Source organism: Cryptomeria japonica, chromosome 4 (assembly GCF_030272615.1).
Source record: "Cryptomeria japonica chromosome 4, Sugi_1.0, whole genome shotgun sequence".
NCBI lineage: Eukaryota > Viridiplantae > Streptophyta > Pinopsida > Cupressales > Cupressaceae > Cryptomeria > Cryptomeria japonica.
In genome coordinates, this window is record NC_081408.1 from 618,423,783 (window position 1) to 618,440,625 (window position 16,843).

General features: G+C 36.2%; 1 long non-coding RNA gene across 1 annotated transcript; it reads right to left on the reverse strand.

Moving 5' to 3' along the window:
- Positions 1-1,814: 1,814 nt before the first annotated feature.
- On the reverse strand, positions 1,815-2,250 carry LOC131874782 (uncharacterized). Its single transcript, XR_009372155.1, has 3 exons — positions 2,189-2,250; positions 2,006-2,080; positions 1,815-1,905 (listed from the first exon to the last, which is right to left on the reverse strand). It is a non-coding gene; the product is annotated as an uncharacterized LOC131874782 (long non-coding RNA).
- Positions 2,251-16,843: the final 14,593 nt, after the last annotated feature.

Sequence of the window (16,843 nt, forward strand, 5' to 3'; positions counted from 1 at the left end):
TAGGTGCCACAGATTTCGAGTTAGGGCTCGTCAAAGTTTGACAATTTTGAGCACTTAGGGCGCTCAAGGGACGACGCTGGTAGGGTATGATCCCGAGCGTTCGATCGAGTGGGGGGGAAAAATAGGAGCATGCGTAGGGTAATTATGCCTAACTAGACATGTCGGAGCCGACGGTTCATCATCGCGACGAGCTGAATGAGAAATCGACCAAGCGACAACATTCCATTGAGTGAGACTGATGATTTTTTTGCCAACCGAAAAATTGCTGCCCTAATAAAACCATAGGGAAACTTGAAATACTGAGATAGGATTTTGTAGGGACCCCTCTTGTGGCCTCGTAGGTTCAAACGGATCATTCGCAGGTGCCACAGATTCTGAGTTAAGGCCCATCAAAGTTTGACAATTTTGAGCACTTAGGGAGCTCAAGGGATGACGCCGGTAGGGTATGACCCCGAGTGTTCAATCGAGTGGGGGGCCAAAATAGGAGAATGCATAGGGTAATTATGCCTAACTAGACATGTCGGAGCTAACGGTTCATCATCATGATGAGCTGAACGAGAAATCGACCAGGCGACAACATTCCATTGAGGGAGACTGATGATTTTTTTGCCAACCGAAAAATTGCTGCCCTAATAAAACCATAGGGAAACTTGAAATACTGAGATAGGCTTTTGTAGGGACCCCTCTCATGGCCCCGTAGGTTCAAATGGATCATTCACAAATGCCACAGATTCCAAGTTAGGGCCTGTCAAAGTTTGACAATTTTGAGCACTTAGGGTGCTCAAGGGACGACACCGGTAGGGTATGACCCCAAGCGTTCGATCGAGTGGGGGGGTAAAACAGGAGCATACGTAGGGTAATTATGCCTAACTGGACATGTCGGAGCTAACAGTTCATCATCGCGATGAGCTGAACAAGAAATTGGCCACGCGACAACATTCCATTGAGTGAGACTGATGATTTTTTGCCAACCGAAAAATTGCTGCCCTAATAAAACCGTAGGGAAACTTGAAAAACCGAGATAGGCTTTTGTAGGGACCCCTCTTGTGGCCCCGTAGGTTCAAACGGATCATTCACAGGTGCCATATATTCTGAGTTAGGGCCCATCAAAGTTTGGCAATTTTGAGCACTTAGGGCGCTCAAGGGACGACACCGATAGGGTATGACCTCGAGCGTTCGATCGAGTGGGGGGGAAAAATAGGAGCATGTGTAGGGTATTGTTCATTAAATGAATTGTATTGTTCATTGAATTAATTTTATTGTATTGTTGATTAAATGAATTGTATTGTTGATTAAATAAATTGTATTGTATTGTTCATTAAATGAATTATATTGTTCATTATAAAAACAACACTTACGATGAAATGAAATGAATTGTATTGCTCATTAAATAGCCATTATTAACCATTGTTAATTATTGGAATGAAGATTAAAGATTTCCATGATAACACCACACATAGATGAGCAACAATTTATATGATCGAATATCAACTTCTGTATATATAAAAATGTCGAATGATTACAAATGTATGTCCATACACAAATATGGCATAAACACCAACTAAAAAAAAATGTATGTCTAAATACATGAATGTATGTCCATATACAAAATATACATGCCAACTAGACATGTAAGCATCCCAAAACTATCTATAACATCCTAAGTTGCTGATGGATCATCAAAATCGATCCTCTTCGCCGCACTGCTAAGCTCTGAAGGATCCTGCACAAGAAAAACAAACCACGATTAATATTAGTTATATTATTTAATTCACATTTGAAAAGTTAACATAAAAATGAACTATTCATGTTTACCTCATCTCCACGTTTTCTCTTCAGCTTTGCAGGACTCTTGATGTATGTCTTCGGTAGAGGAGGTATGTTTTGAATATTTTCATAAACAACCTACATATGTTTAGAAACATGACATTGATACAAGTTAGCATATAATTGTCACTGATAATAACAAATTATATCTACTAATCAAAAAATAAAATAAACACACATCTACTCGAGGCATCTCTTCTTCTTCTTCAGGTATACTGGGTGTAGTCATCAAGGATGTGAAGCCAAGGATTCTCTGTATATATACACAACAAGTATATGAAACTATCAATCTATGTCTAGACATGTATAATCACTATAAGTTATTTAAACTATTCATTCAATCATATTTGCATTCAATTACCTTTCCCTTGTCTCCAATTGCACTACCAGATCCTAGATCACACTGCACCGCACTTGTGCTGCGTGTGCCCTACAAGAGTAAAATAAGATATACATGCAAGTTACTACATAATCTAATTAATACAAATATAAATGATGATCATGTATGTATAATAAAATACAAACGACTAGGTGCAATAATATATGTACTGTCAAGCTATCAAGGCCAAATGAAATGGCCGACAAGGTGCCCTCCTGAATCTGTCTCAACTCATCCTCGGTCATCAACTGTTAAATAGACCATGTAAATAAAAATTAGTACTTAATATTATCTAATTTATAAATATTTAATTAAAATATAACATGAACTGTGAAAACACAAATCTTACCAATACATCATCAATGTATGATGACAGTGCCTCCTCGCCTCTAGCATATGAGGACTCCCCAGGGTATCCTCCAGTTTGTGTAATAACCTCTGGTGCATCATGCATCTCATGCACCTCGTAATCTGCACTGTCCACAGCAGGATCAACGGGTTGTCCAACTAGACCCAAGCATACGTGCCCACACATGACACAACTATGTGGCACGCATATGTGTGGAGCCGAGGATGACGTGTTAGCACCACCCGATGCACTGCTACCATCAAAAGTAGGGTGAGCTATTGACGCAGCCTGAGAAACCAAAATGCTACTCAAAGAGTGAATAGCCGATATGGTCCTTGAAGCCGCCTCACAAATGATATCAGGATGCTAAACTACAGGTGGGGGATCAACAGGAGGAGGGGGGACATATGGGCCCTGGACTACTTTGACCGCCCTGGGTCTATTTTGGGGCATACCTAAACCTACACCTTGGAAAGGTTGGATGTCAAAGTAGTTCACATGTTTCTGTAAAACAAACTCAGCATACAATTTTTTTATGAAATAGAAGGGGATATCAAGATTGTTGTTGGGTGGTTTGTCGAAAACCATCCACCAATGATCCCAAAATTTTTTCACAATCCCATCATTTGTGCACCATTTGATAGAAAGTTTTGTTTTTTTGGGATCTACAGGCTGACTAGTATGGGGATTGACAAACAATGAGGCAATTTCGGCTTTGGATATCTCAAGATCCTTGATATCCTTATATGACAAGCCATCTGCATATTTTTCCTTCATAGAATCTCACCACAAAAGGGCGGCATCATGCTCCTCAGTCATGGTTTCCATACTTTTTACGATCGACGTGAGAGGATCAAACAATGGGTTTAGATGAGGGATCCTACGATATACTTCTGCAATCCCCCTCAATTCATTCAAATTTTGTTCAATCAAATCTTGAATTGAGGGGGGGTTTGGCAAATGAGGGTTTGGTTGTTGCAGTTGTAGTTGGTCAGTGTTTTCATTGTTATCTCCCATTTTTAACCTAATTGAATGTAAACAATTAAATTTAGTTAACAAATTTAAACAATTAGGTATTTGATTTTAAAAAAACCTAGTTTTCATGAAAAAAAACCATATTTTCAATGAAAAATCAAATAAACATTACAAAAAATACAAAAAATGAATGAAAATGATTCAAAACGACAAAATTCTTACCTCTAAATCAATTTTTTAGCAATTTTTTGTCAAAAAACCGGATATCGGATGGAGCAGATATCGAATTTTGACAAATTCGCATGACCCGTGAGTTAAATGACTCACGGGACTATCGTTGTCTAAATATAAAAGTCTCAAAAAATCGGATATCCGATTTCAACACTTAAATTATTTTTAAATAACATATATAATATAATAATATATTATATAGTATAATAATATATTATATAATATATTATTATATTATATAATACGTATTGTATTATATTATATATATTATAATATAATATAATATAATATTATATTATATTATATTATATTATATATTATATTATATATAACATAATATAATATTATATTATATATAATATAATACAATATTATATAATACATAATATCATATAATATAATATTATATAATATTGTATATAATATAATATAATATAATATTAAATAATATAATATTATGTTATATTATATTATAATATAATATAATATAATACAATATTATATAATATATAATATAATATTATATTATATTATATTATATTATATATAATATTATATTATATTATATATAATATAATATGTATTATATAATACGTAACATATAATATATATTTTAAATTAAAATTACAAATAAAAATTGGATATCCGATAAAATCGGATATCCAATTTTATCCAATATCCGATTTGCATAGGTAATTACCAGGCCAAGGTGTGCTGACACCCAAGCCAAGCAAAAAGTCAACATGGATTTTCACGTTTTTAGGCGAGTGAGGAAGGCTATTTTTTTCACATCCCCACTTTTTGGCCCCCCTTTATCCTGCACTAACCCTTCCATTTTCACCATAAATAGATATATCTGCCCTTAATGAATCCAGTCTGAGTGGAGCATATGAAGTTTGGAAGCACATCTTCAATTCTAAGGGATAAAATTCTGGCTAGAATCTTATAGGAAATATTTAAGAGGATAATGGGACACCAATTCTTAATTAAGGATTTATCCCCATCTTTGGGGAGCAGCTTAATGATACCATTATTAATGTCAGTGTCAAGAGAACCTTGTTTAAGAGCTTCATCATAAACATCCAAGAGGTCATCACATATCCAGTTGATATTAGCCTTGTACAAATCTATGGGGAGTCCATCTGGGTGTAGGGCTTTGTCATCTCTAAGGGTCCTGATGGCCCTTTTAATTTCCTCCACCGAGATAGGCCTTTTAAGGGCTTGACTATCATCTTCAACAATACATTTGGGGATCATATTCTTGCACATCTCTCTGGCATCATGGGAAGAGGGTGAGTCTTCAGAAGAAAACAACTTTTGATAGAAAAATAGGAATTACTATTTAATTTTATCCACTCTAGAAATCTCTTTACCATCAACCCATTGTTTATCCACTTTCTCTATGCAATGTTTTTGTCCAAGCATATTAAAGAAAAATTTAGTCCCTTTATCACCATGTTGTAGCTAATGTACCTTGGCTCTGGTAATAGCTCCATGCACCTTAGAGTGTTGAAGTCTCCTGAGGTTGTCCCTTTCCTGTGCCACTGAGTGAGACAGATTAAGGTTACTTGGTTCATTTTGGATCCTCTTCAGAATTGTACAGGTTATCTGAGAGGATTCTCTTCGAGTCTTTGAGATCTTTTTCTTTTTTCTTCTCAGTAGTCTTAAGAAGGCACTGCCAATTGCTAACATTTTTAGTCCACCTTCTAATGTGAGATTGTGGGTCATTATTCCACTTATTGAGTTGTCTAATAATGAATATGGTAGTTGTAGACATCTAAAAATGGTCAACGCTTGTGGAGTCATACTTTAACATTTGCGCATTGCCTTATTTTAGGGTTCTTGTGTCGCATTAACATTTCTTCTATGTTGCACACTTAGTCTTTATCATTTGCGAGCATCAAGTCCTTCTTCTGCATTCCTCATTTTTTTCTCTTTTGAATTAGGTCTTGTCGATAGCAATCTTCAGTCATGATTTTGGTCGATCTTGTCAATCTCTTATCAATTTGTCAATCTTGTCATTTTGCGATCAATTCGTCATCGATCCTTGTCCTTTTCAATCATGTCAATTTGGATCGATTAGTCATTGTTCCTCGTCAATTGGTGCCTATCAAGTTGATCTCCTTGTCAATCTTGGTCAATTTGTCATTGATTTTTGTCAACCAATCGCAATCATTTATCAACATTGGTCCTTTGCCAATCAGAATCATGATCGAACCTACATTAATTTCTTGTTGTCTTGACCTAATTCCTTGTCCTCTTATTTCTAGAGTTTTATGATTTATTCATTTAATCCTTTTCTTCTTCTTTGTGGGTTAAATAAATCTATTTATTTAGTCCTAGGTCTCTTTCATGAATTAATTAATGGATGAAAACCTATTAATTAATTCACCTAATTTCTATTTCATCTTTTTCCTCAATTTTCTAATTTGCTAATTTCTCCTAATTCCTAATTTCTATTTCTCCTATTTTCTTTAATTTTTCTAATATTTCCCCTAATTTCATTCCCTCATTTTCTCCTATGTTTATGCTTCCACTTGCCATAATTTGTCATAATTTGTCATGCATATTGCATAGCAACTTGTCATAATTTGTCATACTCCTTGCATAACAAATTGTCATTTGTCATAATTTTTCCATTCTTGATTTGAATTTCCTTTCAAATCTCTTCATGCTAATCTTGTCCTCTCTCCAATTTTTCTATAAATTGGATGATTTTCTTCAATGAAAGGGGAATCAATCACATTTTCAGAATCAATCACATTTTCAAGATCAATCAACCACGCTTCTAGTATCCTTATGCTGCAATTTTTATCTTGTCATCTTGCTTGCTTTCATACTTTGCTCTTACACTTGTAGGTGAGATCCACAAAGAAGATAATTTGAAGGAGAAAGAAGGACAATGGAGGTCAATTGAAAGAGACATTGGTGATGATTTTTCATTTATTTTGAATGTCTTATTTTCAATTCTTCTATTGATTGTAATAGGATTTTATTTCATTGCAATTTAGCTTTGTGGTTAGCTAATATTTATTGCTTTGATGTTTTCCCAAATTCCTAAAAGAAATTAAAAAAAATACTTTAAAAAAAAAAAAAAAAATTTGTTTTCATTATGTTTTCTGCATTCTGGTTTTTCTTTGGTGCTAATTCTCTGTGCAACATTGTGGCGTTATGTGTGATGAAGACTAAAAATGCAACTACTGATGAATCTTATGCAGGACGCAGTCAAAGACTCTCATTAAAACATCTTGTTTGCAATTTTTAAAGTAGTTGCACATTTCATTTCTTAAAGGTTAATGAACACCATGCATGCTTTGTCTGTTTTTAATTTGATTGCATGTTTTAACCCTTAGAACTGGGCCTGCCTCCTGGTTTGTCTGGCACTTCGCACATGCATTGGTGAGAGGGAACAACCCAAAGTGGTGATGGGCTAAAGCCAAGCTCTTCCGAACCACTCTAAATAACTGTGGATGCAACGAAAGTTGTGGACAATGGGTGCTGGAATGGTATTGTGATGATTTATTTGCCAGATCAATACCCACCTGAATGGATGCCCTTACTAGAATCTCTTGTTTTTAGATGCCAAAATGCTTCCATCTGTTGGCTCAGGTGTTGTGATACGTGCATGCCGAAGATACCTCTCATGTACTCCTCAGTTAGAGATAACATGTTCTTGGGAAGTGATGCCCCTTGAACTCGAAGCTTGGTATGCCCGAGAAGTGAGTGCACTGTAAGGGGGAGCCAGTGCTACCAAGCGTCTAGCTATCCGGCTGAGTGTTGTATTTTATGGTTAGAGGATTCAACAGATATTGCCCCTGCCAGCCATAGGATTTGTTGTGAATGTGCTTGATTGTCTTGAGTCAAAGTCAAACAAACATTTTTGTCTTCCGTGATTGTCAAAAGTTAAATCAAAAACAAACTTTCAAAAGTGCTCATAATCAACTTGGGTTTTCAAAATCAACAACCTTCAATTCAAAACAAAATCCAAACAAAAGTCCAAATTTGTCCAAGTATTCATCCAACATTTTAACATGGCTTGTCAAAAAATTGAATGTCTTTGTTTCAAAATTCATGTCACTTTAGGCTAGGTTTTGCATAGTCCAACTTAGGTCCTAGGACATATTGTCATCTCCCTTCATTTTAGTCCTTTTCATTGCAAGCGTCCTCATTTTGCACTTAGGTTCAAAATCATTTCCCTAAGTTTGCATTTCATTGTCATATCCAAGCTATATTTCCATTTAGGTGACATTTGTGCATTATCCTTGTCATGCTAAAATTAGGTCTTGCCTAGGTTGCATTTTGCATATTCCAAGTCATTGGTCTTCGCATATATTTATCATTGTATTGTCATCTTGTCTTGGCTTCATCTTGCCATATCATATCCTTAGATCATTTTCATGTCATATCCTAAGTCATTGTCATAATCATTTCCTTCTTGCATTTAGTCTCAAAAATTTGGTTTGTCAAACTTAAAAAATCAAAACTTTGGATGATACCCTAAGTTGTTGTTAGGGAGTCTTGACCTTGTCTAAAAATTTGTCCTTTCAATAATATCATTTTTGTCAAACCTAGCTTAGTCTCCAAGAATATAGGTGAGACATTGTCAATTTGTCCTATTGTCATTTGGTCCTTTGTCCTTTAAGGTCTTGGCTTCATTTCAACTTCCCAAGGTTGAGTCTTTAGGTTTGCATTCCAAACAGTTTGTCCAAACCTCGAAAAACAATAAAAAAAATAGGTTGCATTACCATTGCTTAAGATTGCATATCATTTCCAAAAATTCTTGAAATAATAACAAAAAAATAGGTTGCACTTAGTTGTATAACATTATCAAACCATAGAAACTCAAAGGTCCAAAGCAAAGTCACATTTTCGTTGCATTTAGTTGCATCTAGTTATCATTCCAAAAATTCAAAAGGTACAAAAACATTAAGTTGCATTGTCATCCTTTTAGGTTGCATTTGTCAATCCCATTAGTTGCATTGCATAGTGACATGTTTATTGAAATGAGGTCTCAACCTTCTTACAAATCCATGTCATCACAATTGAGAAATCAATCATGTCAATCCAATCTCTACATGTCTCAGAACTTGGATCAAACTTATCATGATGATGTAAATGTCCAAATACAAAAACTAGAAGAGAAACTAGCTCAAGAAAAGGAGATTTTGGAACAAAAAGTGAAAAACATTGAGAAGAATAGATCACAAATGTCCAAAATGTTTAAAAAATTTCCAGGTCGAAATCCAAATATTGAGCCAATTGATGTAAGATCTCTTATTGAACAATCAAACATACCAGATCTCCTCTCACAAATAGAGATGATGAAACAAATTCAAGAAAAAGAGACAACAATGTTATGTGCCTTCACAACAAGAACAAGAAGTGTTTACTATCAATTAGATTTTCAACCATCACAACCAATTGTTCAACATTTCCAATAGACACAACCAATGGTCCAACATATACAACCAACACAACCAATGGTCCAATTTCAACAATATGTCCAACCAACTATACAATGTCCACAAATAGTTCAACCAATGGGAATATCAACAAGTTCAATCAACATATCAATGTCAACAACCACAACCAAACATTCAAAAACAAAGGTTGCAGAACACACCAAGCCAAATTTTGAACATGTCAAACCAATTTGATCAACATCTAGTTCGAAATCAAAACATGACATCAGACCAGAACCAACTCCTTTCCAAACAAGTTCAAATTCCAGATACAACCATGTCAAAACCTCGAAAGAAAGGTGGCCTTATTGCAAGGATCTTAAGGAAACTACCAAGTGATTTATTTGAGGAAGATCAAGATAATACAATTATGTCTAGCAATGCCTCATCCCCCCACAAACAAATTGATTCTCTAGTGGCATCTATCCCTACACCTTTAGAAGTTTCACAAGAACCTTCCATATTGTCCTCATCAAATAATACACCCAAGGATGAAATTATCCAAGGGCTATCCATAATTGATTGCCAAGATAATCCAATTCATGATGCACATCCTTGTCATGTTTCATAAATACAAGACCCAATGCCACCATGCACTTTATTGCCATTACCTGTTTTAGAGGACCCCATTCGAAGTCCTTCTTCCTCATGTTCAAGCATTGATTCCTTGCCAGAATTCATCACAAATGTTCAAAGTGCATTTCCTTCATGTCAAAACATTGATCCCTTGTCAGAATCCTCCATGCATATCCAAAGTCCAACCCCATGTCAAGAGGATAATTTAGAGCATGAAGAAACGTGTCTTGAAACAGATCAAGATCAAGATCCTGAAACCTTATCATCCTATCCAATTGTTGACCAGGACCCCATGTTCCCAGACATGCACGATGATTCCCCTATTCTTATCCATCCTATCCAAAGCCCTATTGACACTCCATTCCCCAAGCAAGATCAAGATATCCCAGTCCATCCAATCCCAAACGATCCCCTTCCATTTTATGAAAAAAATGTCCTTTCAAATCCCATTGGCATTCCACTTCCTAAGAAAGATCAAGATATGCTTTCCATCCTTTCTGATGATCCCATTAAAAGTCAAGAGCAAAGCACCTTTAAAGAGGATTCCAATGATCTTCCTCCTTGTCAAGACCAAATTATTCCTTTAAATCCTCCACAAGATCCTTTTGTTCCTCCATCTCCTTGTCTTAATGCTCCATATACACTCCAAGATCTCATTTCTTTTGATGATCCCATTATTTATCCCATTCCATCTCTTGAAGAGATTTTCATTGATCCATGTCCACCACACAATCATAGTTTCCCTCATGATCCTGATACCCCTCATGATTCTAACATGTTAATGCAAGATGTTCATGAACCCTCGACATGCATAATGGGTTCTTCCACTTTGATGCAATCTGATCCACTTCAAGATCTCATTATTTCTGTCATGTCATGTCCACCTAATAATGGACTTGCATCTTCCTCTAAAAGCACAAAGTATCCTACATGTCAAAATATTCATAAAGGAAAAGGGGTAGACATTCATGAGAAAGAACTCCTCCATATCAAAGAAGATCTTAAGGGTCATGTCTACATAACTCACTCTCAAGATGTTGGTATCCCTCCATCAAAATCAAAACATACACCTTTCCCATCATACTTTCCATCCATCTTAGGTCCTTATATCCATTCATCCTTTATGTAAGGTCAGAAAAGGCACACATACTTGAGTAAATTTCATCAATCCAAAATAACTCCACTTCATTCCTATCCATCCATGTATTCCTTTCCCCCTCCAAGCAATTTGGATGCCAAGCATAAAAGTCATAAGTCTAAAAATCCACATGTATTCAAGGATCAACATGTCCAATATAATCAACATGTCAAAGCAAAGAAAAATATGATCTATAAAGAAAAGGAAAAATCCAAAAGGTCACAAAGGCCCACTGAGCAAAATCAAGCAAAGTCAAAATATATATGGGTTCCTAAATCCCTTGTGTTGGCAATGCACTCCAAGGAACCACAAAAGCATGAAAAATCAAAAACCATGTGGATCCCTAAGTGGCTCCTTGAAGCACAAAAGCCTAAAGAAACATCCAACTTGGCATCCAAAGTTGCTATTCCTCCATCACCTTCTTCATCCATTTTGGGCCCTTATGTCCCAAAATCCCAGGCTATTCCTCCATCCAAATCTCACAATCTGACATCCATTTTTCCTCCATCAATCCACCACCCATCAAGGTGTGTTCCAATGTTGATCTTGCCTTCATTTCCATCCAATGAAGCCCAATTCTTCCAATACCCTATCCATTATCCAATGCATATTTTCCATCCTTCGATCCCTTTGATCCCATCCTTTGCATAAATCCTTGCCTTAATTTCATCTCTTTTTCCATGTCCTTATCCTACCAACGTCTTTGAGCATACTTTTAAAGGTCATGGTCCTTTTTTTCCAAGGCTACTATCGCCCCCCAAAAAAAAGACAAAAGAAAAAAGTAAAGCAAAAATAATTCGTCCACTGGTGAAAACTTGGCAAACAGGCGCCTTGGGCAAGTACCGTGATGAAAACCTGGCAAACAGGCGTCATGCGTAATCTATGAACTTCTTGCATACCATACTTGGGGACAAGTTTTATTCTATCATATCCTTTTGTCCTTCATTGTTCCATTATCCTATCAAACCCCTATCATTACCCTTCATATCCTATTGTCCCTCATGTCTAGTTTCCCTTTCCACCTTTGATCTTGACAAGGGTGAGGAACATCATGAGCATCATGCATCCTATTCACAATTTTCAGTCTATCATAGCTTTTGGTCATTTATCCATTTGCTTATTACAACCTTTCATCCATATTCCCTAGCTTATTGCAACTTTCTGCCACTATCCCGTATCTTATCCCGACCTTTAGTCCATGTCCCTTATCCATTCTTGGTCTTGCTTATCCTATCCATATCTTATCACTATCCATACACTCTTTTTGTCCCTTGATCTTGATCTGACATAAGGACACAAAATTTAAACATGGTTTCAACAACCTCTTGACATGTCCCTCATGCCATGTCACTACTTTACATTGTCATATCCAGTCTCTTGTCCCATCATGCAATAGCCCTTGAAAATTGCATCCGTATTATCTCCATGATAAAAGGCCTTTGTCTTCCCTCTATCCACCAACATTTCAAAAAACCTATTTGTTCACTTGTCATATTCCTTGCCTTGCTAGACACTGGGGGCAAAATCATAAAAATTGAAAAATGTCCTGAAATAATCCAAAAACATTCAAAAAATGTCCTAAAAAAATCCCTAAAAATCAAATAATGTCTTGAAAAAATCCCTAAAAATCAAATAAAGTCCTTAAAAAATGAACAAAAAAATTGTAAAAAACTCAAAATTCCTACAAAGTGAAAAACATCAAAATCCAAAAACAATTTCTTTGGCATTTTGCATTTTGTCAATAAATGGTTCCTTTGTGCATAGACAGATCGCTGAGCATACATCCAACGACAATCTATCAAACATTGTGCTTTAATGAAATCACGCATTAACAGATGAATTGTTCAACCAAGCGAGCATCAACCTGATCACAGTTGTCACATCAATCCAAATAGCATCAACATTATCATTGGTCCTTGTCAACATTATCATGGGTCTTATACAGGGTGTGGTATTCTCGAAACCAGACTGTGTCCTGTCTTCGATGGGGTACCACATTCCTTGAAACCAGACATCATGATCATTCTTGTTTTCCACTTTTGACAATGACGATCAGACTGTTTGTTTGACTTGGTTGAATTTGTGCATCTTATCTTTTTACTGATTTATCTTTGGCTTTGATCATGTTCCTATGTTGCTCGATGATGTCACTGAGTGATTTAGAGTGACCAGGATGGTTCATGGTCCCTTTCCTTTTTTTTTGTGTTTGTTGTTTGTGGAATGTTTGTCACAAACTAGGGCAACTATATCATTGGGTGTCTGTGATAAGTACATTTGCTTTGTGAACGCCGCACATACCTCGACCCTTGATGTATGCACCCTAGGATGCTTCACTCATTCCTTGTGTGCAATGTGTCTGTCTTTTGCAAAAGGGGTTGCATTCCAGCTCTGGCCTTCAATGCCATGATGCTCTGCATCCGCTTTGCTACATTAAATAAAGTTTCTCACCTACTTATGTACATTTGTAAAAGAAAGTTTTCCTTCATCTCTAACTGTCCTCTGTCTAATTTCTTCTTACTAACATTTCTTCCATCAATCTTGGCAGTCCATTCGAACCTATCATCTTATGTCATTCTTATTGATCACTTGGCCTCTTTTCTAGATTTTTTCGGCCAATTCCTCGAGGGGGCATGCATATGTTATTGTTATTGTCTGGGGAATTTTCATTATTGTTCTTTGAAACAACGCTTAGAATCGCATTGTCTCAAAGAGAGGCAAAATGTAGGCATCTAAAAATGGTCAACGCTTGTGGAGTCATACTTTAACATTTGCGCATTGCCTTATTTTAGGGTTCTTGCGTCGTATTAACATTTCTTCTATGTTGTGCACTTGGTCTTTATCATTTGCGAGCATCGAGTCCTTCTTCTGCATTCCTCATTTTTCTCTCTTTCGAAGTAGGTCTTGTCGATAGCAATCTTCAGTCTTGATTTTGGTCGATCTTGTCAATCTCTTATCAATTTGTTAATCTTGTCATTTTGCGATCTATTCGTCATCGATCCTTGTCCTTTTCAATCATGTCAATTTGGATCGATTAGTCATTGTTCCTCGTCAATTGGTGCCTATCAATTTGATCTCCTTGTCAATCTTGGTCAATTTGTCATTGATTTTTGTCAACCAATCTCAATCATTTATCAACATTGGTCCTTTGCCAATCAGAATCATGATTGAACCTACATTAATTTCTTGTTGTCTTGACCTAATTCCTTGTCCTCTTATTTCTAGGGTTTTATGATTTGTTCATTTAATCCTTTTCTTCTTCTTTGTGGGTTAAATAAATCTATTTATTTAGTCCTAGGTCTCTTTCATGAATTAATTAATGGATGAAAACCTATTAATTAATTCACCTAATTTCTATTTCATCTTTTTCCTCAATTTTCTAATTTGCTAATTTCTCCTAATTCCTAATTTCTATTTCTCCTATTTTCTTTAATTTTTCTAATATTTCCCCTAATTTCACTCCCTCATTTTCTCCTATGTTTATGCTTCCACTTACCATAATTTGTCATAATTTGTCATGCATTTTGCATAGCAACTTGTCATAATTTGTCATACTCCTTGCATAGCAAATTGTCATTTGTCATAATTTTTCCATTCTTGATTTGAATTTCCTTTCAAATCTCTTCATGCTAATCTTGTCCTCTCTCCAATTTGTCTATAAATTGGATGATTTTCTTCAATGAAATGGGAATCAATCACATTTTCAGAATCAATCACATTTTCAGGATCAATCAACCACGCTTCTAGTATCCTTATGCTGCAATTTTCATCTTGTCATCTTGCTTTCTTTCATACTTTGCTCTTGCACTTGTAGGTGAGATCCACAAACAAGATAATTGGAAGGAGAAAGAAGGAAAATGGAGGTCAATTGAAAGAGACATTGGTGATGATTTTTCATTTATTTTGAATGTCTTATTTTCAATTCTTCTATTGATTGTAATAGGATTTTATTTCATTGCAATTTAGTTTTGTGGTTAGCTAATATTCATTGCTTTGATGTTTTCCCAAATTCCTAGTTACAGTAGTAAGAATATCTTGGTCTTCCAACAGCTTGACATTAACCATAAACTTCTCATTATTGAAAATTTGGAGTGGAGTAATATCTCTCAAACAAATGTGTACAACAATAAGATGTTGATCGGAGAGAGAGATAGGTCATACCACCACAGAGTTGTCCTGACTATCTAGAGCAAAGGAGAAGAAATCCTTGTTAGCATAAAACTTGTCAAGTCTACAATAGATCCTATTGTGGCCTTTTTGATAGTTACACCATCTGAACCAAATCCCTTTGTAGATATGCCTTAAGCCTTCAAGAGGGTCAAAGAGTCTCCTCATACTCTTCATCCTATCCTAATGAAGCCTTTCACCCCCTTTCCATTCCAAGCCAACCCCACCCATCTTTTCAACCTAATTCTCAATCATGTTGAAATCCCCCCTAGAATCCAAGGGATATTAGTAAGGGTGCACAACCATTTCCATAGTTTCGCCCTATCTCTATAATCATTAGGAGCATAAATAGAGAAGACTTCATAGATAGAGTTTCCTACCTTGAGAGAGACCCAAACCGCTCAATTGCATGGAGAATGACCAAAGCTAAGAATGGAGTCTCTCCATTAAGCATTGATTAGTAGCGCAGTCCCTCCTTTCCCTTTATTATGTTTGGTAAAAAATTTGATAGCATCTCTCCAGATGAAATCCAAATTCACTTCTAAGGTGAAATTGATTGCTTTTACCTCTTGCAACCTAACCAAATCAACATCCCTATGCTGGTTGAGGAATCTTCTGATGATATTTTTCTTGTCAGGGGATTCAATTCCTTGAATGTTCCAAGATATGTACCTCATCAATAGCAACATAATTATTTTGAGTCTTTGGCAGTTCTAAAACTACTAAAGCACTTAGAAAAATCAGACTTCCCATCAATCTTCTTGGGAAGGGGGGAGATTTTATTCTTAGATCCTTTAGGTCATCCCCTCTTTCTCCTATGCCAGGGATTAGGTTCATCACTGTCCATATCCTCAAGGTCTCCTCTTTTTGTTTCACCTTCATATTGGGAGTCCTCACCTTGGTTAAGCTCCCCACTTGCGACCGAGAAGTCGGAGGCCAATTCAACCTCTACTTCAGACTCACAAAATTCAACACTATTAGGCTCATCAGAGATGCCTAGACTAGAGAGAGTAGGAATGTCATTAGGGTTGGCTTTTCCAATAGATGGGTCAGCAGTAATGATCTTAGGGATGGGTGGGGAGAGGGATTCCCTCCTCCCCACAAGGATCCTTGGTTACATAAGGATCATTCAATTCCACATTCAGAGGCAAATACTGAGACAAAGTGTCAAACATGTTAGAAACCTTAACAGACTCTCAATCACCGGGAGGGTAGAATTCCAAACCCCACCTGACTCATTGATGGTATAATCTAACCCCTCAAATTCATGAACAATAGATTTAACTAAAGAGGTTTTCTTATTATTACTAGAAAATTTAATCTCAAGTGAAGAGTCATGTGTATCATCACCCATGGGCGTTGAGAAGGATTCCTTAATAGAGGAGATATCCTTATGGTTATCACCTTTGTGTCTTGCAGACTCCCTAATCCTCTCAAGAGACAATTGTTGATCATTCTTCTTCCTAATCCTCTTCGGTTTAGGCACAACAAATGTAAAGCCAACATTATGAGGCTCTTCCAATTGAGAAATGGCTTCAGACACCACAGAGTGAGGAGGAGGGTCAACATTGAAGGTATCAAACTCCACATTGCTATCAATCATGGGAAGCTCATTGGGCAACTCAGCTATGCCATTATTAATTGGCTCCCTCAAAGAATCCAATTTGGCAATCAAGGGAGAATAATCATTGGATTTGGGGGCCGACGAGGGAGGGTCCTTCTTGGAACTATCCAAAATCAAA